At 41.9% G+C, this 27479-nt stretch overlaps 1 long non-coding RNA gene across 1 annotated transcript in view; it reads left to right on the plus strand.

The window, feature by feature from the left end:
* The window catches only part of LOC138725746 (uncharacterized), a 60042-nt gene that overhangs the window by 13263 nt on the left and 19300 nt on the right, over positions 1 to 27479 (plus strand). The window lies entirely within an intron of this gene.

A 27479-nucleotide genomic window follows, 5' to 3' on the forward strand; every position in this document is an offset into this window, starting at 1 on the left:
AACATTGTGCAGGTGCTTGCACATTTGAATCTCGCATGAATCTGAGAATAACGCTGGAAGTCCAACTGATTACGCCTACAGTGGCGTTAAGCATGGAGGCAGGGAGTGAGGCCCAGAAAATTCAAGACACTCTTTCCTTCAGAGTTCTTTCAAGTGTGCTAAATCTTTGGAAATGCTATGCTAGAGTGTTTGTGCTATCCCTTTTGAGACTTTTTGTGGTGAGCGGAACAGTCTTAAATTGGATAAGAGATGAGGCAAGTGGATGCACAGCAAGAGAGCTGTGAAGCTGGAGGAGATGGAAGTTGAGGCTGAAGGCAGAGGAGTGCTGAAATCTGAAAAGCGCCTGGGAGCAGTGGCGCTATTGTGAAATAGCTGTGAGAAGAAGACATCGTGAGCGCAGGATCAGAGAACAGTCTACACAGACTGTGAAGGAAGGATGAGGCCAGGGAGGCAACTGTGAAGAAGACAGGTGGGCCTGAGAATTGAAGACTTGGGACTGAGCTTAAATGAGCAGAAAAGGACTTCTACAAGCAAATGTGGTAGTCAGGATCTGGGGATAAAATGACCGAAAACAATGTGACTGTGCAGAGTGGGATATAACACAGATGTGGCATAGAAGCTGAATGTGTGGAAATAGACTTCATTTTACCCCTAAGGGTCACCAAACTGAGAAGGAGGAACAAGAGAGAAGACAGGATCAGCGGTGTGTGACCTGAGACTGTGAAGCTAAGAGAGATGAAGCCCTGGAGGCAGGTAGTCTATGACACTGAGAAGAGGGTGTTGTGAACAGAGCAGGGGCAAGGCTGTAGGGTCTTCAAAAGGGAGGGGTTAGAGTTTGGAGTAGAGGCTAATCCAGCAGTCCAGACTTTAGTAAGCACAGTGCTCAATGTGTGCATTCCCCATGTTTTTTGTAAGACGTAGAACCTTTGTAGAAGTGTCTTGAGATAACTTCAGTTCCTGTGTTTCTTTCAGTTTTCCATTCTTCTTTCCCTGATTTGCAATTCCAGGTGGACAAGCTCTCAGCATGAGTGCCTAAGCCGCTTGACAGAATACCTGCTAGACTGACTTAACTGGGATTCTGCCTTAGGAGAAGTCCTGGTCTTTTGCAAGCAGTAAGGACACATCAGAGCCCCCAATATGCACTGGGACTCCAGGACAGTCACACCTTTGCGAAAAGGAGTTTCCTGTGAAAGGTAGGGTCAGTTACTGACTCTAACAACGAGGAAGGCGCATTGTGGTAGTCTCTCCTGGTACCTATTTAACACATCCATAAAGTACCAGGAGAACCACAACTATTGCTACCTCTTTTTTTTTTTTTATTTTGAACAGAAAGAATTATTATTTCTGAGTAATAAATGATATAGGGCTTGTGAATTTACTTTGTTAGGACATTTAGCTCTCCTCTCCATTTCTGCTTTTATAGACTCTTCTGGCATGGTTGGATTTGTTAACAGAGACTTCAGCTGAGATCCGATGTGTACGCTGCACATAATCCTGCCTAGCTGCAGGATCAGAAACAGGTCTGTCCTCCCAACCTCAATTCAGCTGAGGCTGGGAGAGTTGTAAAAGCTACATACTTGCCCTCAGAGAGGATGGAAGGTCTAGTTTGTATCATGCTTCACCGCTTGCTCCCAGCTGAGGCACAGCATTTGCAGACTGTGACTCTCATTTCACAGCTGCAGGGTGAGGAGAGAAAAAACCACCTGCCTGAAGGAGCAGAGAACCAGAAAAGGATAGGGGGAAAGCTACTCTGTCCAAAGTCATGGACCAAAATCTCCAGGGAACATCATCCATCTCTAATCTTCACTCGGCACACTCAAATACACACGTACACACACATGCACAGTCTGGGAGCCTTCACGCACAAATAAAAGGAACAAAAATCAATATGTTGCTGACATGATGAAAATAATGGTGGGTTGTACCTTTGATGCTGGGGTTAGCTCTCTAGTGTGTTGTGAGCAGAGCTGCTTCTAATGCTTTGGAGCAGCAAAGAATTATTAATATTTAAATATGTATGCCTCTTCCATTCCACTTTTGCTGAAAGTCATGCTATTATAGGTCATGCTATCCCAGAGGCTGTTAAGAAAATGGATGCATTGAGTGTTTTGTTGATGTGTTTTTAAAAAAGAAATCAGTTTCTTTTACTCTTTCCTATCCCAGTGTTGCTGGTAGAAGTGTCAGGTTGTCTTTGTAAAAATTCTGAGATGGAAGAGCTGACACCAAGAAAAAATAACTCGTAGTGGATAGTGACTCTGACTTCTGCCTGTTTTCAAGAGCTCCCAGCTTTCTGGATTGGAAAGCTTATTTCTGCGTAGCAAATGCAGAATCAAACCATATTAAAAGCATATTCTCATTTTGGGGGCTTCCTGGCTTGCTCAGATAATGGAATTATTTAAGAAGTCACTTCTGCTTTCAGGATACTTAAGACTTACAGGACATTGAATGAAAAGTCCATGAGTCATACAGTGGGACACTGTCCTCCTTTAAGACCGTGTTGGAAAAATGGAAGGTGTCTGGACCCTGCAGTGGTGTGGCTGCGGATAAATCAATGCAGTCCACTTATAGCCATCAGTATAAAGCAGTTACCAGAAAGCTCTCTCATGGTTGATATGCACTTGTTGCTTATCATGGACCTCATAATGGAGCTGTTTGTATAATAGGGATCTTGCTAACCTTCATAAACACAGAAACTGTGAAAAAAAAAAAAAATAAAGCTCAAGTAACTTGCCCCAAACTCTGAAACATGCAAATTCCAATAGTTAATTCATACATGAGGGACTAATAACCTGTCCTTGAGGGTAGGCACCTTAAGTTTTATTGTGATAGGAGACTGAAGAGCAAGAGGTGATTAAGGAATTGTAAGAGTTTCTCTGTTAGCCCTCAAGACAGAGCAGGAAAAGTGTGGTGGAAGCAGGAGATGTCATTTTGCAGGGAGGAACTTGCCATGGACTTCTTGTGCGCGGAAGCCTGCTCATCCCAACTCAGTCCATGTAATCACAGCGACTGTATTGCGAGGGCGCAGCAGCAGGAAGGGAGTGCTTAGCGAGCACTGCTTATTCTGCTGCTGTACCTGTACTGATGTACTTCACCTTGAACTGAATTAATTGCTATTTTTACAGTAATTGATTATTCTGTATGAATCGCCAAGTTTCTTGAGCTTTGGAATTACAGACAACCTGTTATATGCCTGACTTGCAAATACTGAAAAGTAAGGTTGGATTTCCTTATTTATTAATTCTTCTGACACCTCTTTCTGTTAAGACAGTCTTGATAGTGTTCTCTCTGAACCAGGATTGGTCCCACTTCAGCACATCTTTGTCCTCAAGACATATTAGGCAAACAGAGCATTTGATGTGCTCTCAACGTGCCACGGCAGAAGAGCAGTTGGCAGGGGGACGAAAGGTCAGCTGCGCTACAGGGCATTTGAGTAGAGCTGGGTACGGCTTCAACGTGACAGTGAAGTGCAATGGGCAACACTGGCTAATGTGTGTTTTGTGAGAAACAGTGATAACTGCTCAGTAATTTCTGCTACAGGAGCTCATCTGTGTGCAGAGATTTAAAAATAAAATGTTCGGTTATATCTTTGTTAATCGTAGACCCCACAAAAATGTAGACACGAGGGGGTGACTAGTAACTAACATAGGGGTAAGAACAGTTGTGCTGGAGCAAACAGAAGTCCTTACATTCAAATACCTGATCTCTGATGATAGTTGGTAATGCAGAGGATGCTTAGCGAAGAATATAGCAAACAGACGAGCACTCACAATGTAGGTATGTCAGAGATTTCTGCAAAGGAGCCCATGTCTCCTGTTTTGCTTTATTTTCTTTTTACTAATTCCAAATGTATCAGCCTTTTTACCGCCTCTGAGTGTAGAAGTAACACTTTCATAGATCCATTTGTGATAACTCCCGTATTACTTTCTTTAGGGATAGTATGTAATCTTTTGATAAATATTTATAGTTGGTATTGTTTTACATTTGTGTGCATTACTGTGTTTTAATATTGAATTTAAATGCTCATTCAGCATTGCAGATCTTTCTGAAACTCATTGCAGTCACATTTAGATTTAATTACCCAGAATAACTTTGTATCTTTACCAAACCAATCAAGCAAGTGTCTTTTTCAAGTAGCTTAATTGTGTGACTGCAAGGCAACTTAGCTTTGAGAGAGACACTTGGAATGCGTGTGTTTTGAATATAAATACAGATTTTCATGCTGATATTAATCTACTAATGACAGTGAGGCTTTGCTAACTAATTTGTCAGATTTAAATGACTAAATAAAATGGCCAAGGCTAAAGTCCAGGATTTTTAGAAATATGTTTACAACTGTGCATAAAAGGTAGGGAAACTTCCTCCATCCAGCATTAACTTTCACCTGTGTGCACAGGGAGAACACAGTCTATGTAGACTCCCCCTTGCTTTATCATCATGTTAGTTAATGCAGTTGTTACATGCAGGGAAGAATGTCTGTTTCTTGTGGGGATTAGGAAACAATACTGAAAGCACATTTATTTTGGATATTTAAGGGCAGCAATTAAAATATAGTCTTGCTTTTTACATCCATAACTTTAGATGGCTGTAGTTCAGTATGCTGCAGTAATCTGTGTCTGATTGTGGCAGTAAGGAGGGAATTAGTAGTTGATAATGCAGTTGCTCTATGCTTATTTGCACTGATAAAACTGATCCAAAAAAAAAGCAGTGCTGGGAGAGCAACCACAAATGAACCTCAAAGGACGAGCTTGGTATCTGAAAGTAGTTTTTAATCCTGTATGAATTTTAAAAAAACAGTAGAGGTTTTATTAAATCATAAAGAAAGCAGTATCTCCTCTTCATAAAGATGCAATAAAATAGAAGAGTAATAAATTGTTAATATTATCAGTTTCCTTATGGACTATTGACTCAAAATGGTTTTGGCAAGTACAGGAGCTGGATCAAAAAGACAAACACTTTGAAGGGTGAATTTCATTAAAGGGAACTAGAGTTTTTTATGGTAGACAATGACAGATTTAAAATAAAGAAAACTGAATGGGCAGGTGCCCCTCGCAGTCTGTAGCTGTGCACCAGCTATTTATCATGGAAGCAGCCATCCATCAAGGCATTTTTTTCATGTGAAAGAATTCACTGAAGATATCACACCTTTTACCCCAAACACTCCAGAGTCTGTTGGATACAAAGTACTTTACCTTGCCGTGACTGCAGTCTCCTGAATGTTTAATGGCTCCTGTTGATCAAGAGCAGGTTTGTTCTCCCCTGGTGGCAGCTGTGTTTGAGGGGGGGCTGCTTGTAGCTGAGCTGGGCTGCTCGGTAGCTCTACAAGATTAGTTAGTGGCAGTGTGAGTTCTTTGAAGCTGAAATTTGCATGTAATAGCTCTGCAGTTTCTGTTTGTGTTGTAAGAGAAGTATTTTTCATTAATTGCAAGTGCATTTCTTTAACCAGGGGTTTGCTTTTTTGCACGTGTAACTGGTATCACCACAAGCACAGCTTTGCCAAACAAGCTTTGAGATTCTTTTAGAATGTTTGGAAATGTCTTAAAACAAGAGCTGGCTAAGCTGACATCCTCTTTTTATAAATTCATTTGCTCACCCTGGCCCTCTTCTACCTCTGTCCAGGGATTCGGAAAAGTACGTGGCTAATATTTATGGGTATGCACGGTACGTTGGAGCTTCCCTGCCAAGCATCTCAATGCGCAGCCATCGTGCCTCAGAGCAGAGCAGCTCAAGGGCAGAAAATGTAGTGAGGTTGTGGCCTGAGCAAAGCCAGGAAGGATTGTTTGAGACCATCAGGTTGTTATTCACTTGATGTGAGAACAAATCCATTTCCTGGGATTTGAAGTTAGTTCTCCAACTCACTGGCTCTGCTTTGTCCTTCTCGATTACTTCATTTGAAAGTCAGTGGCTATTTAATAGGCGTTTTCAGTATCTCCTTTTCAGTTCATCCCTAGGGAAAATTATTTGAGAGAAACAGAAGACTTGGCAGCCCTAACTTGCCATTAGATACCAGTCATATTTGTGGATAGTCAATATCATACACTGAAATAATGCAGAATGACTTAATTCTCTGCATCATGTTGGCCAGCTTCCCTTTCTGGTGAGTGTTCTTAAAAGTAGAGAAGAGGGGAAGATACTAGCCAGGTCATTTTATGGTTTTATTAACCTTTGAATGCTTTACCTTATGAACTGGGACTTGATTTTGTCTCTGAGCTCTTATGCACACCACAGCCATTGTCTGTCCAGAGGCCTTTTGACCCACCTGAAACAGGGGCGTTGTTCTTGGGTTGGTTTGGACGTGGTGCCTTTAGCAGTGAGGGCAGAGGGAGACAGTGAGCTAGAGAGACCTTGTTGGTGTTTATCCACAGGGACCTTGCTTGAACCGTGTACTGCTCGTGTACAGGACTGTAAGCAGTTAAGCTTGCTTGACTGGAGAAAGCCACGATTTCGTACTCAGAATAAATAAGAACAGGATTAAATTATCACTGTGACATGACACTGGCCACAGCTCATTCTCGGGGCTAAGTCACAGCCAGCTTCATGTCAGCTAACTCTCAGGACTGACATGCACTTGGCAGTGCGTTAAGTTACAAAGGATAAAACAGTTGTGACCCTTTGCCCTGCTTCTCTGTGTGCCAGAGAGCTCAATCAGCCACAAATCAGCACCTTGCGGGCTGTAATCCTTAGCCTGGGATATGTGTGAGCCAAAATTTGTGATTTACCTTCAAGTGCCAGACTGAAGAAGGCAATGGATGAGGAGTGAGCATGACTTCTGGTCAATTTTTCTTCCTTTCACAGAAAAGAGCTGAGGGCTTTTGGCTGGCTGTAGTTCGAGGACATTTAATTCACATAATCTACTGTGAAAGTCATTGTGTGAGTGTTCACCCTGGTATGTAGAGTGGTGCTTTTTAGAGCAGTTGCACACAGGATTAAAATAAATGTTTTACGATTTGTAATTTTGCCTATAAGTATGAAAGCTGCCTTATTCAATTATTATGTTCATATTACGTCTGTCTTAATTTTCCATTTCCCCAGATGTAAAAATGGGAAAACACAATGTTAGCAAAGAGCAGGTCACCCTGATTTCTACATGTGTGATAAGCAGCAGTGAGAAATGCAGTAATGACCTTTTTTCGTTTTCATCATTAGCCTGAGTATTGGTCATTTGCCTGGTAGTTTTTCATGTAACTATATGTGTATTAGTCTGGTTCTGTTGCAGTCACTTCGTGTGTACTGTGAAGAGATGCTAGTTCCTTTAGATGTGCAGAACAGAGACCATAAGGTAATTTCTGATAAATCGGAGATTCCCTAATCCTGGGGACTTTGTCCTTTCACAATTAAAATAGTTTTCACTTTCATTATTTTTTTCTTTATACCATATCTGTGTTAAAAAAAAAGTCATAGGAATAGTAGAGAAACTAAATAGACATTGGTTTTATGAGGAAAGACTGCTTTTAAGTCAGAAATTGCTTATAAGGTGTTTGGTTTAACCCACACATGTGAGGAGCTGAAGGAAGATTATGTAGTGAGTAATATCCTTCCAGGACTGCTTGAAGGCAACTTCAGGCTGGGAGTTGGGACACCTATTGTAGTGCTGGCGCAGGTCTGCAGCATGGTTTGGGGCACACTGCTTCAACCCTATCAGCTTTCATTTCCCCTCTGACCTTGGGTAAATCTTGTCTATTTAGGATGCAGATGAATTATAAGTTAGGTTCCCTTTGATGAAGTGCTTCTGCTATGCAGTCATGATTCTGCTTCTGAAATAATCTTTCATTAAATCTCCCTGGGTGAGGGGCCCCACTCTGAGACCTCTTCTAATTTAAGAACCATTTAAGATGAGCAGATCCTTTTTTTTTTTTAATGTTGATGATTTTTTAATTGGAGCTGAATTTTCAATGCAATCAGAGAAATATTTTAATTTGCTTTGCACTGTAGTCTCCTCCTTGTGGTGCATTAGCATTGCTGCAAACAAGTTCCCGAGCCAGGAGCTGTGAGGGCCCCCCAAGTCCCTGCTACAAGGACATTAGCATCCAGCAGCCCGAGCTTTGCAGGGACTGTGGATCTGAGCTGCAGAGCCTGTGAAGTGCTGAATTACCCCAACTCTTAAGTCTGGCGGTAGCTGGGTGATGCTTCTTTTGGTTGCGTTGGTTTTTGTTGTGGATTTTGGTTTGAGTTTAGTGGTTTAGGGTTTGTTTTGTTTGGATTTGGTTTTATTTGGGTCTTTTTATTTTTACTTACTGTGGATGTTACTGTTACCAGTGAAATCCTAAAAGGGATAGTGAAAAAAATTACATGGGGGACAGACACTAGCTGTATTGAGTGTGATTAGGGTCTGTCAGAGGGGAAGAGGGCTTGGTAATGAACAGTGAAAGGACAAGCAGAGAGTGCACTCTCCATTCTTAAAACTGGGTCAGTCCTCATTAGGCAAGGTCTTCGTATGTCACCTAGCACACAAACCCCAGAATGCAGTACTTCTCTGAATACAAATGGACTTTGTTATTTCTGTGGATGTGAGAACCCACACTGGACTGTATTCCTATCTTAGCATTAATGTTTCCGAGCTCCTGTGAAATGCTAGTTGTTAACTCTTTGGAGAAGTTTGACTCGTCTTTAGTTTATTGTCTCAAGCAATGCAGTCCTGATTAGGTTTTGCAACAAGCATGTGTAAATTACGCTATGAGTGTTTCAAATGACATTTTCAACTTATAGCTTTTGGCGGCTCATTAACGTGCAGAAATGCTCTGATGTTTAAGTAGCATTAGCAAACTTCACCAGAATTACTTGCTAAGAGCAAATTGCAACATTAGTGCTTCACTTCACTGAAGCTGCAGGCTTTCAAATGTCCATTCAGCCTTACCCTGATCTGAATAAGGCTTCAGATCTGAAGTTGCACCTGGTCCTAAGGTGCAGATTTCTCACCATGTGCTGGTCCTGTTCATGTAGGCTACTTGAGAGTAACTCCCTGGAGCGACCCTGCAGAGTAAAATGTCAGTAAGGCTGGATACTTATGCTTTCAAGCCAGTAGTTATAGAGCTGGGGGTTTCCCAAGAAGAGGGAAATTTTAAATACAGGCTAGCTTCTGTTTATCTGTATGTTTATGTGTCTTTGTGTATGTAATTTGATGTAGGAAGCCTTGCAGTAAATCTCATGGGAATATAGTCGTTCTTGAATCTTTAATTAAGTGGCTGTTTTGATTGTAACAAATTCTGTTGAATCACTTTGTTAAATTGGCTAATGATCAAGTGCTATTAAAATCACATATTTTAATCTTGTGATCTATCTCAAACTATTAATACATCTGAAATCGCTGCTAAATCTAAGCTGTGTAAAAATTACACCCATGAAATGCAAAAAAGGCAGCTTTTTGGGTTGGCCTCTTTGGATCTACTGGAATGGGTCTACCTGAATGGATCTACCTGACTGATGGGTCGGCTTCTTTGGGTCTCACGGAATGCGTCGGCCTCTTTGGGTCCTGTGTTTGCACATGTAAAATGCGCTAACTCTTTCTTCAGCCTTATCCTTAAGAACATCAGTGTTCTACTCAGTTTGTGATGCTGCTCCAGGGCTTACCTCCCACCAGGTTCTCAGGAAAAAGAGAAGCATGAAAGCCCAGGCAGGTCCTTCTTGTTGAAGTTGTTGCTGGTGTTGTTATTGTTATATTTGACTTGTTAAGGCCCCAGGTTCCCTGATCCTGCATCAGAGGGAGGTGAATATTTCCTTTTCTCTTGAGTTTAAAATCTGAGCTGTACAGCCTTTTATTGATGAACTGATGCATTTGGTTTTCACAGTCGTACTGACAGCAAATACTGTTGCAGAATCTGATCCTTGCTGAGCAAACAGATACTAGTGTGCTGAAAGACTGTAAGGGAAAGTTAATTTATGGGCATACGATAGAATCATAGAATAGTTTGAGTTGGAAAGGACCTTAAAGATCATCTGGTTCTAACCCCCCTGCAATGGGTAGGGACACATCCCACTAGATGAGGCTGCCCAATGTCATTAGCTTAGTGTTTATGTGGGCTGGTCTGAAAGAGTTTCTTGCAATGCATTTGTCATGACGGGTTTGAAAGAAAAATGAGAAAAGCTCTATTTGAATAGAGGTGAAGCCTGGTCCATGGGGTGTGGAAGGAAGTGAATGGTAAGAGAACAACTTTGGGAGAAAGCTGGAGGGAAAAGGCTGGTCAGAGCTGGTGCTGAGAGGAGATGCTTTTGCAAAAGAAAGGGGGTAATGACTAACAAATTACCTATAGCCCCCCCCTTACAAAATAAGCTATGGAAAGTTAGAATTGTTAATAGAGGGAGCTGGACCTTTGTGCTTCTTGGTGTTTTTGAAAAATACTTTGCTTCACAACTCTTTTCAGAATGATTAATTCTGTTACCACCCAACAGTCTCATGTGTGTCCGCAGTCTGCGTTTGCTCTAGGAAGCCATGGCTCATCCACCTGCTCAGCTCTTCGCTTCGTCTCCAAAAGACAGGCTCTGCAGCAGCAGTTCTCTTGCATTAGTCTTTGCCTACAATACACTTTCTTTTGGCTCTGGGGCATTCCCGACAGCGTTCTAAATAATATATCAGGACTGTCCATCTTCATCATAGCAAATATGACAGAAAGATACTTGTAGAAGCTGTAAACTTGCATTTCTTTGTGTCTTTCCAAATCCATTTGTGGATGTTTATTTTTCTATGCGTACATAGTGATTAAAGCAGGTATCACATATACCAGTATTTTTGAATATGAATAATGGAGTTTCTCATATTTTGGATTTCTTAGGCAAGATCTAATATGATCGCACTCATGTACTGTTAGCGTGTTGATTTCTGGGCAGTCCTGACAAGCAAAAGCAGAGTAAGCAAAGAATGGATTTAAACCACAGAACTGTAAGGATTTTTCTGGGCTTTTAGGAGCTTGGGCTGAGACTTTCTCCAGTGTAATTTAAGTGAATTTTACATATTATATTAGCAAATAATTTACTCCTTTGTGGTTCCAGTACTTAGAAATCACACCCTAGAGTCCTGCTTCAGTAGGAAGTGATCTTCATTTATTCCAGGGAGAACAGTTTATGCATGCAGAAAGCTTACCTAGACTAAGCTTATTTAAAATAACAATAATGAATTGTTCCAGACCCTTTTTCCTTTTGTGTTAGTTCAAAAATTGTCACTTTTTGAAGCTCTGTCCCTTCATATTAGGATTTTTAGACCCCTTTCAAATATTCTGTAACATGATGTACTTTCTTCATCTGCACTTTTCAATCTATACTGTAATGTAGCATATTAGTAACACCATTAATGCATCTGTTAGTTTTCCCAGTGAACTTCTCAGTTACTCTAGAACTGGAAATTCCTTAGAGGGAAACATCCATTAATTTTGACTGAGGGAAGTTGATATCTATTAAATATGCTGAATGTTTTGGAAAAATTTATTAAAAATGTTTTCCATTTAAGACCAGCAGATTTCCACAGCGAGTATTACTCGCAATGCATTGAGTGAATCGATCTGGTTATTTTATTATTACTACTTGGAAAACACATTCAGAAAATGTAAAACTTAATTATTATGTAGTACTCTCACATTTTCTTTATAGCATCCTTCATTTGAATGCCATTTGAACATGCTTTATTTGATGAATTATTTAAGCCAAGGTGCAGTATATGCTATTAATTATACATATAGGGAGAACTTGAAAATCTTAATGGTGGGGGGCCCTGCCCTGTAACACCGCAGGGTCTGTTCAGCTGTGATGAAGCCAGAAGCTCTTGATCCCATATTGAGTGTAATCCTTGTTGTGCAGTGACCTCTGCAGCTCGTGGGATGATAAAGGCTGCTTTGAAGCTGGATGAGTGACATCTGCAACTGCGACCCACGTGTCAAAAGCAGTCTGCCTAACTCCTGTGGAGAGACCCAAGGGCCTTCAAATAAACTTGTAACAACATGTTCCCATTTTGTTACTGACTGACAGTCAGGAGGTAGCTTCCATGTGCTAATGGCGTCAGTGTAGTAAAAATACCACAGATACATTCTTTATAAAACTTAAACCTTATAATGATGGCAAACTTCTCTGTGTGTAACATAGAATTCAACGTAGGCACAGTTGTTCCAGAAGTTTAGCTATGGGTTGTTTTACTTGAAATTATTTCTACTTATAATTGAATTCTCTCTGTTATGATTTCTCTCATCTCCTGTGCAGAGATTCTGGGTAATGTTTTCTGCTGGGGTTTAGTGCTGACCATAGCAGAGGTTTGTTAAGTAGAAAATTTATGTCATAGTGACCACAGGTGGTTGCTGTTATCTATACTATGACACAGTATCAGGAGTGGATTAAAATCGAAGCCCTCATGCACTGGGTGCTGCTGTGCACACTGGGACATCACCTCTGTTCCAAAGAGTGCCCATTTGTACTGCCCTGCATGGGTCACCTCCAAACGGTGGAGGCAAGAGGAGTATTCCCTCTATGCAAGACAGGCAGGGAGCGGGTTGGCTGGCCAGGGCAGGAGATCTGGTCCCAATTCAGTTTTGAATCCAGAGCTGGTGAATTGTGTCAGAGTCGATAACCTCAGCCACATCCTTTCTCTCAAACATCAGGTTTACCAGTGTTACAAGGTTGTTGGGCATGAAGCCAGTGGAGACTAACAAGATCTTCAAAGGTCTTAATAGAAGCAAGGTGTGATTACATTACGCTTCTGGAATAAGCTGCTCTCTGTTCCAGGCTAACATAATCACATAGTTCCTGATTGCAGCAAAAAGGGTTTAAGGAGTGTTACAAGCAACCATTGCACTAATGGTATGGCTTTCTTGTACCCCCACTGCAAGCTGCTCTGTGTTCTCTTGGTCCACACACAAACCCCATCAACAGATTTGGTGATGCTTGGCCATGGAGGTGTGTTGACTAAAACCTGATGTTAGCTTTCTCCTTCCTTGCCATCTCATCCATTTTTGCATTGTGCTGGTAATACTTTGGTGGCTTTTTGCATTTCACCACACCTGGAAGAGCAGCAAGCTTTCTCATAAGCTGGATACAGCAATGTTACCACCACACAACAGAATGCAGGCCAGGCCTGCAGGAATTCTAAAAGTGCAGCCTCAGGGACACAGTGCTGAGTGTGGTGTGGGGCTCTGGGCTGTGTCTGCTTAAACCTGGCTTCAGCTGATGTTCTCGCACACCTGTGCCTGTCAGGCAACCTTAACTGTGAGGAGCTGCTTCCTAAAATCTTCCAAATCCCTTTGGAACAAAGCCTGCAAGTTCGGTAATGGAGAGGCGAATGGCACTTAGAATGGCACTCCTGCTGTTTTGTGTTTCTCTCTCGATGATTAAAAAACAATCTTGATATGCTGTTAGTTAGCACTGACAGAGAAAAAAGGAAATTGGCGTCCCTGAGCAACATTTGTTCATCAATTAAAAATGAAATCTCTCATTTTGCAGATTAAGTATCTGGAGTGTGTGACACAGTGTAGGCTATGGATAGTGTACAATCAATTGACAGAACAGAATGCTGGGCGGTCTCTGCCAAAAGATTCTGGACTGCTGGGTCACTTTCCCAAAGGCAGCTTTTAAGTCCACTGATACACGCAGATTTATAGGATGACATGAGGTTTTTATCTTCCCAAACCCAGAAGCAATTACTGTTTCACCACAAACACTAACTGTTTTTTCTCCAAACAAATTTTGTTAAAAAACATGTTGTGAAAAATGAAAATAGTGGAAATCAAAGGCATTTCATGATATGCTCATGTTATCTCCTTCTCCAGGGCTCCAAGGTCACTCAGTGCCTCTTAGTTTCAGGTCCCTCAATTTTTCATTCCTGAGAATGAAAAAACATATTTTTCGCAGAGCAAAAATAGCAAGTAAGCAAGAAGAGGCTCTGGTGAAGCAAATACTTGATACAGTCAAGGGCTCAATTATGCATCAGTGGATTCAATTTATAGAGCAGAGAGCATCAGTTCTGGATGAAGTCAGTCACCCACACAGGGCACTAAAGCATGCGCTGACAGAATGAATTAAATAGAGTGCTAGCCAGAAGTCACTTCTTCCAAAAGGTGATTTGATTGAGTCCTGCAGAAATTAGACTCCAGAAGCAGAATATTTACATCTTTTGTTTGAAATAACTTGGAACACGTAGAAAAAAAGAGCATATTTACTACTGGCTGGCTAGTTCTTGGGTGAAAACTTCTCATTTGATACAGAAGTAATCAAGTGAGAAGACACCTCCATACACTTAGCTTATGGAATCTAAGCATCTCAGGCTGTCAGTGATGAGTTTTTCCCAGATGTGTTTTGATACAAGTGAGCAGTTTGTGTGGCATCTGGATGATGCAGGTGGTGTAAAATGCCTATGAGGACTAAAGAGCATCAAAAGCCATTTTTATCTGCTTCTCTTAGTTACAGGACTAAGAAAATCTCACTTGTGAGAAAGTAGCAGAGTTTATCCCTGTGCTCTTGGTACTATGTGCACTGCTTTAATACACCGAGTGCCACAAGAGGTGTGAAAGAACAGTGCTGAGGATCCAGAGTGAGGCCAATTGCATTCCAGTTTGCTTTTATGTGACAGTAAAAGGTTTTATGTGACTGGTCTGCCTCCGTATGACCTTGGATATCAATAGACCTTGTCTTATGTTGTTGCAGACAACCAAATTTTGGCTCTCAAGTACTTCTGTAGGGACCTGTACATCTGAACTGATTAGGTTTGCTCTCATTACACCTGTTGAAAGAATTATCTTTCAGAACAGCCATACAGATTTGCATCTTTTTGCTTTTCTTTTGGAAAAGCTTTCATAGAAATCTGCATCAAGCAGCCGAAGCTAGATTTTTACTTCAAATGCAGAGGAGGAGAGAGTTATAATCAAGCTGTAGTGTGCCCTTAAGTCTGACTGAGGCCTTAAAGTCCCCTCTCAAGTCTGGGATGATGAAATGCTGGTTTACTGCCAAAAGAAGGGAAACAATGTGTTCTGTTAGGGAAGCTGCCATCAGTTCATATTAGCTGATGTAGAGGTGAGCAGATGCAGAGTGAGTTGTGGTGAAGGACTCTGTGTTCCATGGCCTTTCACAAGCCTCACCCACTCATATAAAAGACTTGGAGGTGGTCTGGATCTTCTCTAAAATACCGTGCTGCTTCATCTTCTTCCTCCTACTTCATTCCACTACTGAGTTAGCAGTTCTACCTGAGGTTGGTGGATGCTGCAAAATGTGTTGACATCAGACCTGACTTTTCTGTGGCCTGAGCAATCTGTTTGGCATGTGATCTGAGGGTCAGGTTGACTGCACTGAGCTGTGCAGTGTGTTTTGCAGATATTTTTCACCTAGTTGTTGGCAGGTCCCCAAGCTATTGTGCCTCACTCCATTGACTCTTTCACTTGCATTTCCAATTTTCTTTGCATGAAGGCTCAATCTATCACAGGCAACCTTTCCACTGGCCATTAATTCTCACTGACTGGCTGATTGACTAGACTCCCATGCTGCAGCACTTTGAAAGTTAATAGGCTTACTAGAAATGCAAGAAATGGCGCATGTGGTGACTTTGGGGAAAAAAAAGAAAAAAAAAAGAAAAAAAGGATGCGATAGCTAATTTATCAAGATTCATACAGTGAGTTCACCTCCACTGAGTTATCCAAAATTGCATTTGACTGGTGGCAACCTTAATGGACCAATAGTCATTTTGATTGACAACCCTACAGCAGAGTGTAATGAAGCTGGTTTGAATTAAATGAAGATGCAATGACAGGAGTGGCTCAGGGCTGTTATCAGGTGACTCCAGACTGCAGAGCAAGCGTGGACCCAAGGCCAAGCTAGAATCCAGCCCTGCCAGCAATTTCTCCTTCCTTGCACATGAGACTGTGCTATCATGTGTGAAACAGACTCGAGGCCACATTGGAAGGCACCATGGGCTAAAATGCCTACGTACCTGCCTGCAGTGGTGTCTGGGACAGATGGATCATGCCAGATGCACTGAGCACTGTGTATTTAGTTTGCTCTGCAAAGAGCATAACGTCTCTGTGAGGTCTTGAGACAATGGCAGACAGGACAGGAAGGCTAACTGAGCATGGGAATAAACAGAGGAAGGGTTTCCACTGCTGCCTTTCCTCACAAAAACACTCAGCAATTTAATTTTTGATGGAGAGGAGGAAAAATCAATTATTTCTTTCTCAGCGTTTACTGGCAAGTGAAGTGTTCTCTTGAGTTAGCATTACTTTCCTTTTTGCACCTTGAGGATGTGGCGCCATCAGCTTTTATGTCAGTAAGGCTGCTCTAATTCTTTCCTTCTGCTGATTTTGTGAAAACAGTAGTGCATGATCTCGGTGCTGTAACTTGCTGCAGCTCAGAAGGCAGCACTACGTGTGAGATTTGCCATAGCCACAGAGCAGAGCTGTTTCCCAATCAGTCTGTTAATATAGCACTGCATGCCAATCTCAGAGTGACTGTCAACTTCTGAAACTGTGTATTCTCACATGGAAGAGAAAACTCTTCATGAAGATGACAAGTAAAATGGGGATAAATCCAACTTCCAAGACTGATAGTGGTAGGGGATAATTTAGGAACTGAAGAGTCGATGGTTCCTCTCAAAACTGCACTTCTAGACCTTTCTACATGCATAGGTTTTTGCACCAGTACAACAAAATCAATGAAAAAAAATTTTCATATTTTTGCGAATACATTTGTCTGATAAACTGGTAGTTGTGTGGCATATAATTAATCTGATTAAAACAGAATCAGACTGACATATCGAATTATCAAAAATAGATCAGTCAAATCAATACTTCAATCAAATTATCGAAAATATAGAGAATACAGAAGAGGGCCGTGAAGATGATCCAAGGGCTGGAGCACCTCCCATACAGGGACAGGCTGAGAGAGTTGGGGTTGTTCAGCCTGGAGAAGAGAAGGCTGTGGGGAGATCTTAGAGCACCTCCTAGTACTGAAAGGGCCTCCAGGAAAGCTGGGGAAGGGCTCTTCATCAGGCACTGCAGGGATAGGATGGAGGGAATGGTTTGAAGCTGAAAGAGGGGAGGTTTAGGCTAAACATTAGGAAGAAACATTTTCCTGTGAGGGTGGGGAGGCCTTGGCCCAGTTTGCCCAGAGAAGTGGTGTCTGCCCCATCCCTGGAAAAGTTCAAAGTCAGGTTGGATGAAGCTTTGAGCAGCCTGATCCAGTGGGAGGTGTCCCTGCCCATGGCAGGCGATTGGAACTGGGTGATCTTTAAGGTCCCTTCCAACCCAAACCATTCTATGAAATGATCTTTCCATGCTGGAATAAGCCTCTCTTAATTTCATCCTGCACATACACACTGATACTTGGGGACAGTTGCCAAAGGTCCTATGCGTGAGAGAGGCTTGCTCTTGGTTTTGAAGTCTTTTTTCTCTCTTTAAGGGCAGTGTAGCTGATCAGGGAGTTCTTGCTTATACCCCCACAGCCTCTCTACTTCTCTCAGGTTTGCAAGCTAAAGGCACTGAAGTAAAACCAAATGTACCAGCCTGCTCATCTGCTGAAATAGTAATAAGTCAGAAAACTGTCATTTTTTACAATACACAGCTCTCCTAGGAACCCTGTTCTTTCATTTTTGAATTGGCAGAAAAGGGTGGATTTAGAAAAAAAGATGTCAGATGTGACAAAGTGAGAGAATCAAACACAGGTACTGAAACTGAACTTCATTAATATTTTTATTAGGGGAAGGAGACTGCATGCAGAAGTTTATGTAGTTTCAGGGCAAAATGAGGTTTATACGGTTTCCTTTTACACAAGGGGAAGAAAAAAAGCTTTTACTCTCACTAAGAGAACAATAAAGACAAAATAAAAGGTGAATCTGCAAGGAGGTAGATAGCATGCACCTGCTGTCTGCAGATATATGCATTGAGCTGAACAGGTCTTAAAGGTACCATTCAAAGAAAAGGTACTGCCAGTCCTCTGCAGGTTTTTTTGGGGTGATACATTGCACTTACACATAGATTTTTCGCAACAGCGTTTGAGGGGGAAGGAAAATGCACATGGGCAAACCTAATTTTGGAAGGGAAAAAATGAGTGATCCTTCCAAACAGAGGTAAGTTATATACTCAGAACAATAGGCACTAGTCCAAAGGAAGCATGGAAAGCCACATGTGAGGTTCAGACATAGCCTAAAATCTGCATCTATACTGTGGATCAGACCTAAATGGTGGTGTAAATGGAGTGCTGTGCAGTGTGCATCTCTCTAGCAATCCCAGCTGTGCCTGCAGTGCAGCACAGATGTTAAACGGCTGGCAGGCAGCCGGGCTGGTGCTGCCAGTAGTTTGGCCTAACCCCTCCAATGCATCTGCGCTGAGCTGTAAGCAGAATTGTAGTTGCTGTGTAGATATTCTGACTCAGCAACCCCAAACTGCAACCTGCAGACCCAATTGTTGGTTCAAAACCATTTCTTTCCACTGCTTTATATTTAATTTAATTTCAAATTTATATTGTCTCTAAGGACCAATGTCATAGCCAAGACAGTCTGTCTGAGGAATCTTCTTTCAGAGTAGTCTGCAAAGATGTATTAAGAAAAATGCTACTAGAAAAGTATGTGTATAACCAGTGTCTAACCACTGCACCAGTCTTGAAACAGGTCACATTTTGCTCTCTGAACTATTTCTGTTTCCAGAAGATGGATGGGTTTTTATTTGCTGTCCTGGATTTTTAGTTGCTTGGGCCCCCCTATAATTCAAAAACAATGAGTCTACATTTTTGTGAAGAAAGGAAGTCATAACTCTGCAATTGCCTTCTATTTCTTTATGGAGGGCAAAGCAGCTAGATATCGAAGTACAGTACTCTAACTGTACACTGCTTATTGCAGAGCTGGTTGTATTATGCCTGGATATACAAGGCCTGCACATTTTTGTATCTGCGGAGCTTCTGGTAATGTTCTAATATAATGGCATTTCATGGTTTTCTTTTTTGCCATGCTGGCTGTACAAAACGTATGTTAATGTTGTAAGAGGATTTTAAAAGGGTCTTTACGTACTGCTTATAAAATATTTCCAAAGACTAGTAGGAGAACAGTTTACCTTGCTGATGAAGGTTGCCTTCACCAACATAAAGTTCAATTGCTTTTAGAGCTGTCAGGGTGATTTCTCAGTGTCTGATTTATGGTGGCAGATTGTACTTTAAACTGCTCTTTGTATACCTGTGTGATTTTTTTTTTATAACAATCTTAAAACTTTTTTGAAATGGAAGGAACATTACATTGAGAAGTGAATTTGTGTGTTTTAATTCTTTTGGGGGGAGAGGAAATCTCTTGGACCCATCTGTTTCCTGTCAAATACCGAGATTTTCCAAAATTTCTCCAAACCTCTCTGCCTTGAAAACAGCAACAGCGAAGTCTCTGGAAGTTAAAAAAATGACACAGTATAAGGAGGTTTCCAGCTGTGACACATGCTAATAATAACTTGTATGGGTTTGAGCCATTCCTCATGAGGTCTTGAGTCACATTGTAAAAGCATCCACTGGGAGGAATAATACTCAAGTCTATAGCATTTGTGAGCCATCTAGAAATCTGTGTCCAGTTCTGTACCCAGTTTAATTGAGCCTCATGGAGCATGAGATTTTAGCTGAATAGATGGCAGGTCCTAGGAAGCTTTCCTAGCCCATTTGGAAAAGAAATTATTGGAGGCTGAAAAGTACTGAATGCCCCAGCTGGGCCAGGAATGACTGGAACGGTTCCTCTTGGCTTGTCTGGTGGAAATAGTTGTTCTTGGGCAGATTATGCTCTCTGTGCTGCTGGTTTAAATCCAGAAGAGCTTTACTCAGATGGAAAGAGAATAGATGAGATTAAAACATGGCCTTGTGGATTTGCCCTGTGACAATTATTTCTCATTCAGGCAACCTTTTAAAACCCAAGGTGCGGTAACTGCCTGCAGACTACAGTCTTGCCAAGTGAACTTCCCCACAGCCGATGTGTTTGCAGTGGGAGCTCTTGTTCTCGTTGTGGCCCTTCTGGGTGTTTCTACATCTGCCTCAGCAACACTTTCCTGAATTGTATTTCTGATCTTGCTTCACACTGTCCAAGTCCGGCCTGTAAATTCAATGGAACTGCGCTGCATGTCTGTCTTTGTGAACAAGATCCAGACACTGCCTGTAGTTTCTTCTAGTCAGCAAGGCTTGGGTAGCAGCTATGAGCAGTTAACTGGCCACCAGCTGCTCATGGAAGAGCGGCAAGAGAATTTTAGACATTCAGAAATAAAATTGTCCCAGGAGATACTGCTTTTTAAACACTCCAGAGCAGCAAGTAGCTGGATACCTGTCTCTTGGGAAATGGAGTTTCTGCTGCTCCTTGTGTCATTGTGGGAGGACAGGGAAGAATCTATCACTTCTTTGGGTTCATTGCTTTAATGTTTCTGTGTCCAGTACTTCTAAATGAGATAGCAACATCTACCCCTTCTTCCACAGCAGCTCAGTTCTGCAGTGTCTTCCTTAAAGGAAGACATTTTATTGCAAAAATGATTTTCTGTATTGCTCTTTTCGCTGCAGGCATAAGGTAAGCAGAAGATGATGAGTTTTGCATATCTGCAGTGAGACTTTACTTTAAAAATTTTGTTCAGTCACACAAAGAAGAAAATCCTGAATTAAATTTTTGTCTTTGTGCCTTTGTTATTTCTAGTAATAATTATATACTTCACTACAGTTGCCTCAAATGTAGTCTTTCCTATTCTACTCCATAAGCTCTATACTGGGTAGAAGAAGGGATAGGAGACTCTCATCTAGTCTTGTACTTGAGTGGAGTTCTTTTAGCATGTGCACATTCTTCCTCCCACCTCATCCCTCACTTTATCTGAATTGTAACACTGCTGCTGATCTCACTTCTACCAAAGTCAACAAAAGTACTGCTACTGGCCTCCCTGGGCACACAGGGTAGGAATGAATTGTCTATGTAATCTTTCTTCCACAGTCTCACTCATTCCATTGTGTCAGAATCTCCCTTTGGCCATAACTGTCAGGCAAACTAGCACTAACAGCACTTTTGTGTGGGTAATCTGTGGTTGCGCCAGCTGGATGTGTCCTGATGTGCACCTCCGTGGCCCCAGTGACTCCTACAACTCTTTCCTCCTTGTCTCTCTCTTTCCCTCCCTTTCTCACTTCAACATGGGAAGCTTCAAAGCACTTAAACTGTACCTTCTACGTGTTAAGAAACAGGTCAGGGTTTTTTTAAGACCCATTAGTTCAAGCAGCAAGTCCTGTATGGGAGATGGGAGTTTTCTGGGAGATCTTCAATATGTCAAATAAGGAGTGGAGAGAGCGCCCTCGGGCTGTGCCATACGGGGTGAAGGGGAGTATTACTAGTACTGTTAGCTGTTGTGTTTTCCATGAGAACTCCATGTCAGGCCTCTACCTTCAAATTAAGAGGGGTTATTGTTCTTGGCTTCTCTGACTTCCTGCGCACGCATTCCCAGGGAGGAGCTGAGAGCCACATGGTGCCTGAAGTGAAGGCTGCAGCTTCTCCTTGAACTTGGACCATGTTGCTGGCTTCTGTGGTATTTCCCTCACAAGTTTCCATTATTGAACATACAGTCAGTCTGCTCTGACCTTACCACTCTGCCATACTGCAGTGTTTCTGTTGGCTTCACTGAAGCTGTTCCTGACTGCTCAGTGGAGAAGAGTGAGCTCAGTGGCACCACAAGTAGCTCAGTAAGGTTTGTTCCAGGATTCTGAGAACAGGACAACTTGACCAGAGCTCTCCCAGATCATAATGATGCTTACTTACTGCTTTCTGTAACTGCACTGTCAGCAGGTAGAAAGGGACACTGCATTTCATTCTCACATGCAAGCTCTTTCCTTAGTCTCCGTTTTGCTTCTTCCTGAAGTACCTCCTTTTGCCAGAATTTGCTGCTGTAGCCTCCGTCTCCTTAACTGGTTGGATAAAGGAGTTTGTTCCTGTGTTGCTCTTCTCCTGCTATTTCTTGTCCTTTCCTGATTTGTGTTGCTGTCATAGAATCATAAAATGGTTTGGTTTGGAAGGGACCTGAAAGATCACCCAGTTCCAACCCCCCTGCCATTGGCAGGGACACGTCCCACCAGATCAGGCCGCCCAAGGGCCCATCCAGCCTGGCCTTGAACACCTCCAGGGATGGGGCAGTCACAACCTCCCTGGGCAACCTGTTCCAGTGTCTCCCCACTCTCACAGTGAAGAATTTCCTAATGCCTAACCTAAATCTTCTCCCTTCCAATTTAAAGCCATTCTCCCTACTCCTGTCACTCCGTGCCCTTGTAAAAAGTTCCTCCCCAGCTTTCTTATAGGCCCCTTTCAGGTACTGGAAGCTGTTCTGAGGTCTCCCTGGAGCCTTCTCTTCTCCAGGCTGAACAACCCCAACTCTCTCAGCCTGCCATGTCCTCTACTTCTCTCCTGAATAGTCTGATAGAAGTTAAAGGAAATGATTCTTCATTCTTAGATTTTTATTTAGCCGTTCCAGCTAGTCTACAATAGAGCACTTGTGCATCAAAAATATACAGGCAGGAGTATGAGCAATAAATAGGAATGCTCATTGATGCTATATATTTCCTCCCACGTGAATTTTTTCTCATAATTATTTTTCCTTTTTCAAAGCCAATTAGTTTAATGTGGTAACAGGAATTTACAATGGGGCTGCCAAGCCATATGTCTCTAAATCTCCATGGATTCCCAGCACGGCTTTTTGTTATGCTCTGAGAAGTGACAGATGTGTGACGCTAAAAATGTTATTCAAACCTGTTCTGTTTTTTTTTTGCAGCATTGGGCCAGGATCAATTAAAAAAATAAGGGTTACCAATAGCAGTACATATTTTGGGAGTGTGGGAGTGTACGTTTTCCCATGCTCCCTTGTAGCTCCATACAATCAGGAGGCATTTATGTATTGAATGATATTTTTCCTAACCTTCTCTTGGCCTGGGTTCTAATAATCAGCATCTGAGCATACGGACTGCAAAAGAAATACCACTAACCCTGTAGATTGCTAGCCCTGTGGTACTGATAGATATTGTTATATTGGCTGTGCTGCACTGTCAGCACTTCCCATGCCACAGATTTTTGTATGTATTGTAATCGAGATGTGCAGTGCCAGCTGAAACTGTTGGCAGCTTAATGGGACACATTTGTGATTTTTGGCATGTGTACGTGATGATTTGGGACTGGATTTGAGCACTCCACTTGACCATCGCAGTAAAATATTCAGCTGTGACATGATTTACAATTTGAGCCTTTCCATTAGATTTTCTATTTTTCCTCATAGAAATGAAATATCAACTGTTCAGAAGGCTCAGAGCTTGTGTCTGAAGCTATCTGGGGTGTCCAGAAAATAGTGCTAGATGTGATGACTTCCAGGGTTTGTGATAAGGACTGTGCTTGAGTGACCCTGACAACCAGGCACTGCCCTATTTAGTCATCCGTGTTAACTGTACAGACGCCTGTGCAAACATCTTGCCACTTGTTGGGCTTTGGACAGGAAATCTGTAAGTCTCAAAATGCGCCTCTGGCCTGCATGGAGATCCACTGCTGCGCACCGTGACCTAGATGCCTTGTACAAAGGCACCTTGCTTTGGGCAGTGCAGAGTGAAATTCTCTCGTATGGAAGGCTACCGCTCTCTCACTGACTGATTTCCTGCTGTAGAACCACCTGTGATCAAGCACTGCCCTTTTTCATGTATCACAGGTATCATAGAATCATAGAATGGTTTGAGTTGGAAGGGACCTTAAAGATCATCCAGTTCCGACCCCCCTGCCATGGACAAGGTCACCTCCCACTGGATCAGGCTGCCCAAGGCCCATCCAGCTTGGCCTTGAACCCCTCCGGGGATGGGGCAGCCACAGCTTCCCTGGGCAACCTGCCCCACCCTCATCATAAAGAATTTCCTCCTTATGTCTAGTCTAAATCTGCCCTTCTCCAGAAGCCTCTCATCCTATCACTACAGGGCTTTGTGAACAGTCCCTCCCCAGCTTTCTTGTAGCCTCTTCAGGTACTGGAACAGGTATGTTTCCTTCCATGTCGTTTTTAAGGGATTTCTTGACATGCCTCGATGCAGTGAGTCTGTGATCTGATTGAGGCACCTGTCTTAGTACTTAGAGGAAGATGAATTCATTCTTGCATACCTTATTGGGTCGTGTCTTAAGCATATAGATCATATTCATACAGCAATTCCTTCCAGAAATAGTTGGAAAGAACAAATCATAGTTCTGGATCAATCATTCAAGCTTCAGTTGTGTTTTCTATTTATATGCCTGCTGCAGATGTTTTATCGGAAAACGCACAAAGCATTTTCTTAGCGATATTCATGATGCTGTCCTTTCAGAGTTTTACTGATGTTCTTTATCTTTATTGATGGTGCTGCATCTGGACGTAAGTTCTTTTTTATGGTTGGATGAAAGATGGTTATCTGGGCGTTTGTCGTTTCAAACAAATCTCTTTCGCTATATTCAGTGGAGAGAACGTAGCTTTTACAGTCACTACTTTGTATTCACCACCTCTGCCCCTTCATAGCGCTTCAAATAACAACTGGCCCAGTTCTGCTATATTTGAGGCCAATGGATGATCCTATTGTATTAATTGGAAGCTGGACTGAGACCAAAGAGGGGGATGAGAATGAGTTTTACTTTGAGCTCTGTACATCTAGTGCTGCTTTCAGCAGTGGCAGCATCTGGGCCTTAGCATGGGTTTATTTCTTTAAAAAGCTGCAATCCACAGTGTGTAAACAACAGAGATAGTGTGTGCTTTGTCATGCAAACATTTTAGAGGTTACTAGCACTGAAAAGGAGAGTAGATTGTTTTAGGGAGTACTCAGAGGGTGAAGGCTAAACAAATGGAAAACAAGAATGAATTTTGGTGGAGGGGAAGGTAATCTTGATATTGCAATCCTGAGGAGTACAACAGAGTGGAAATAGAAGGACTGTGGGCTGGGTGATTTCAAAAGGGAAAATATTTCATCAAGGACAGTCTTTCCATGGTTAAATCTCCCAAATATTATTTGCCTTCTCCGATTGATGTAATTTGTAACTATAGCATTTGTTCCACCTGTGTTAGGACCAGGCACAAATGTCCACCCACTTTTGGAAAAGTACTGAAGTTTCGATACGTGCTTAGAGCAAAACATCTGTTAGAAGGTGTGTTGAATTGAGGTCTAAATCTTCAGATGATCCATGGGGAATTGTAAATGTTGTACTGCAAAGCATCCTTTCATTCTTGTCAGTGCCTCGCAGTATTTCTGTGATGCAGTCCTGTTCCTCTGCATTCGCATCTCACAAATGTGATCTGCTCTGCTCAGATAACCTACTGGATAACAGACACAGAAATGGTAACACTTTGTAAGCCAAAACCAATGAACCATGAAAGTACCTGGCTCTCTTGTTAGTAAGCTTTATGGTCCACAATACAGTATTAGATTGAATTACAGTCTTTAGTTCCTTATGTGATTTTGAAAAGCTGTAGAAGTTGCGTTAAATCTGTCCCGTTAAATCTGTCCCGTTAAATCTGTCCCGTTTTCCTTGTGACTTGGTCCCTAGAGGAAGCTGACACGTACTTGTTTTAATTCCATGCTGAAAATCCATCAGTGGGGCTCTGCTTTTGTGCACTAAAGTTGTTTTTGCATTGTAATCTTATATAATAATGGGATCCTAATGACTTTGCTAATAGACATGCAGGATGAAAATTGGCTGTTTTTCAAATTTATAATATTTTTCTTAGAAGGAGCAGCATAATGGAATCATCAAAAGGGTTTCAAAGAGTTCCTTCCCTGTTGATTGTTTTTCTCTGCTAATGTAGTCTATGTGTGCTTGTACTTACAGCATGAGATCACTGAGATAATATGAGGAAAGGAGATTAGATTTAGTGTCCCTTTAAAAAAGAAAACGGGTATTTGATAAGTGCTGCAATTTGCTGAACAGTGGCCTAATCCTAAATGGAAATCCAAGTGGAATTATAGGCACTCATGAACTTTCGAGAGTGTACATTTTATGATGATGGAGTTTCATTTTTGTCTTCTATACTTTGTGGTTGAAGCTGTAGAGTTGCAAGCAAACATTAAAATTCGATGAAAGAGATTTTCCCAGGGGGAAGATATGTATCTGATACTGATCAATCATCTGGAATTGACCCTAGCTGGGTTTTTTAAAGGTAAATACAAGGATGATGAGTTGAAGGTAAGTATAGGTGGAAGAACTGCTAGAAAACAGCAACGGTTAGAGACCACTAGGAGTGCACAGGGCAAGTGTAGAAACATGTGGATTTTAGAATCCTGGTGCTGGATATGCCTATCAGGAGTGTAGAAAGATGGCATGCGTGGGGGCCAGCTGCTCCTATATATACTGTGAGGTAGATTAAGTCTCTAGTCCAGTTTACACTTTCTCTGATTCATCATCCTGTGAGGAAGTCTCACTCACAAAAATGAAGTGATCCTTTACTTAAAATTTCAACAGAAATTCCCCATAGCCGTTTCTGTGTAAAAGCTGTGTGTTTGTTCTCCTTGAAACCCAGTGCTTACTGCTGTAAAGTTTTCATGTTTTTCTCTCTTCTGCTTCTATGTATTCAGCTTTGACTCCCGGTGGCTGAGAATAGCAACTGCCAGTGCTCTCTGGTCTTTGGAAGGCTACTCCGGTGGAAAAGAAATTGTAGTTGCTTTAGTTCCAGTGTCATTTGACTTTCCCACAGTTACAGGGATTTCCAAAGGAATTTTTTCTTCTGCTTCTCCCTGTGCCAAGGACTAAAGGGGTGATATTTTTTCTTGGCTCAAATCATTCCATGTATTGTGTACATAAAACCCCAAAGAGAATTGTGAGTACTTCCTTCTGACTCCAGTGGTAATGGCCCAAGGCCTGAGGCATACTGGAGTCTGACTAGTAAATATCCTAAAGTTTGCTCATTAAATACAGATCTCAGGCTATCATCTCTTCAAGTTACAAATTCCATTTTTTTGGCAGGAGATGATGGACCATTCTTTAAACTTCATTTCTCTGTTTTCTACACTGTTGCGCAAAGGTTTGCCTTTGCGTTTTCACCATTACTTCTACCTTAGCAAACTTCCCCAGTCCCAAAAGTTGTTGTATTCTGAGTCACGTGGCCAGACTCCAGATTCATAGATAGCTTTTGCTCAGATTCCAGTCTGGGACATGGTAAGAAGATATAGATACTGTTAAAGGAGTAAGCGAGGGCTTCTGAGTTTGGGCATCAGACTTAGTATACCAATGTCACTCCTGGCCACTTTTATGAGTGGCCCATCAAACTTCTGACAATGCTTTGGCTTTGTTTTTCTTCCAGTTTTCCTGCCTTGCAGTCTGCATTCCTGTGGTCCTTATGTCTTTCTTTCCTTTCCATCTTAGTACTCTGCCAGCACTAAATGAAAGCCCCTATAACTTAGTCAGCATAAGAGCACGACATCTTCCAGTGTCCACCCTTCCGTTCTTATTTATGTTCCCTAGTTCACTGAGGTTAGTTCTCCCTTGCTGCTGGGCAGAAGCCACATATTGTTGTTATGATCAGGAATATTTCTCTCTCGTTTTCCTGACGGGCTTTTTAGCATCTGGATCTTGGAGT

The sequence above is a fragment of the Phaenicophaeus curvirostris genome, chromosome 12, assembly GCF_032191515.1.
Source record: "Phaenicophaeus curvirostris isolate KB17595 chromosome 12, BPBGC_Pcur_1.0, whole genome shotgun sequence".
Taxonomy (NCBI): domain Eukaryota; kingdom Metazoa; phylum Chordata; class Aves; order Cuculiformes; family Cuculidae; genus Phaenicophaeus; species Phaenicophaeus curvirostris.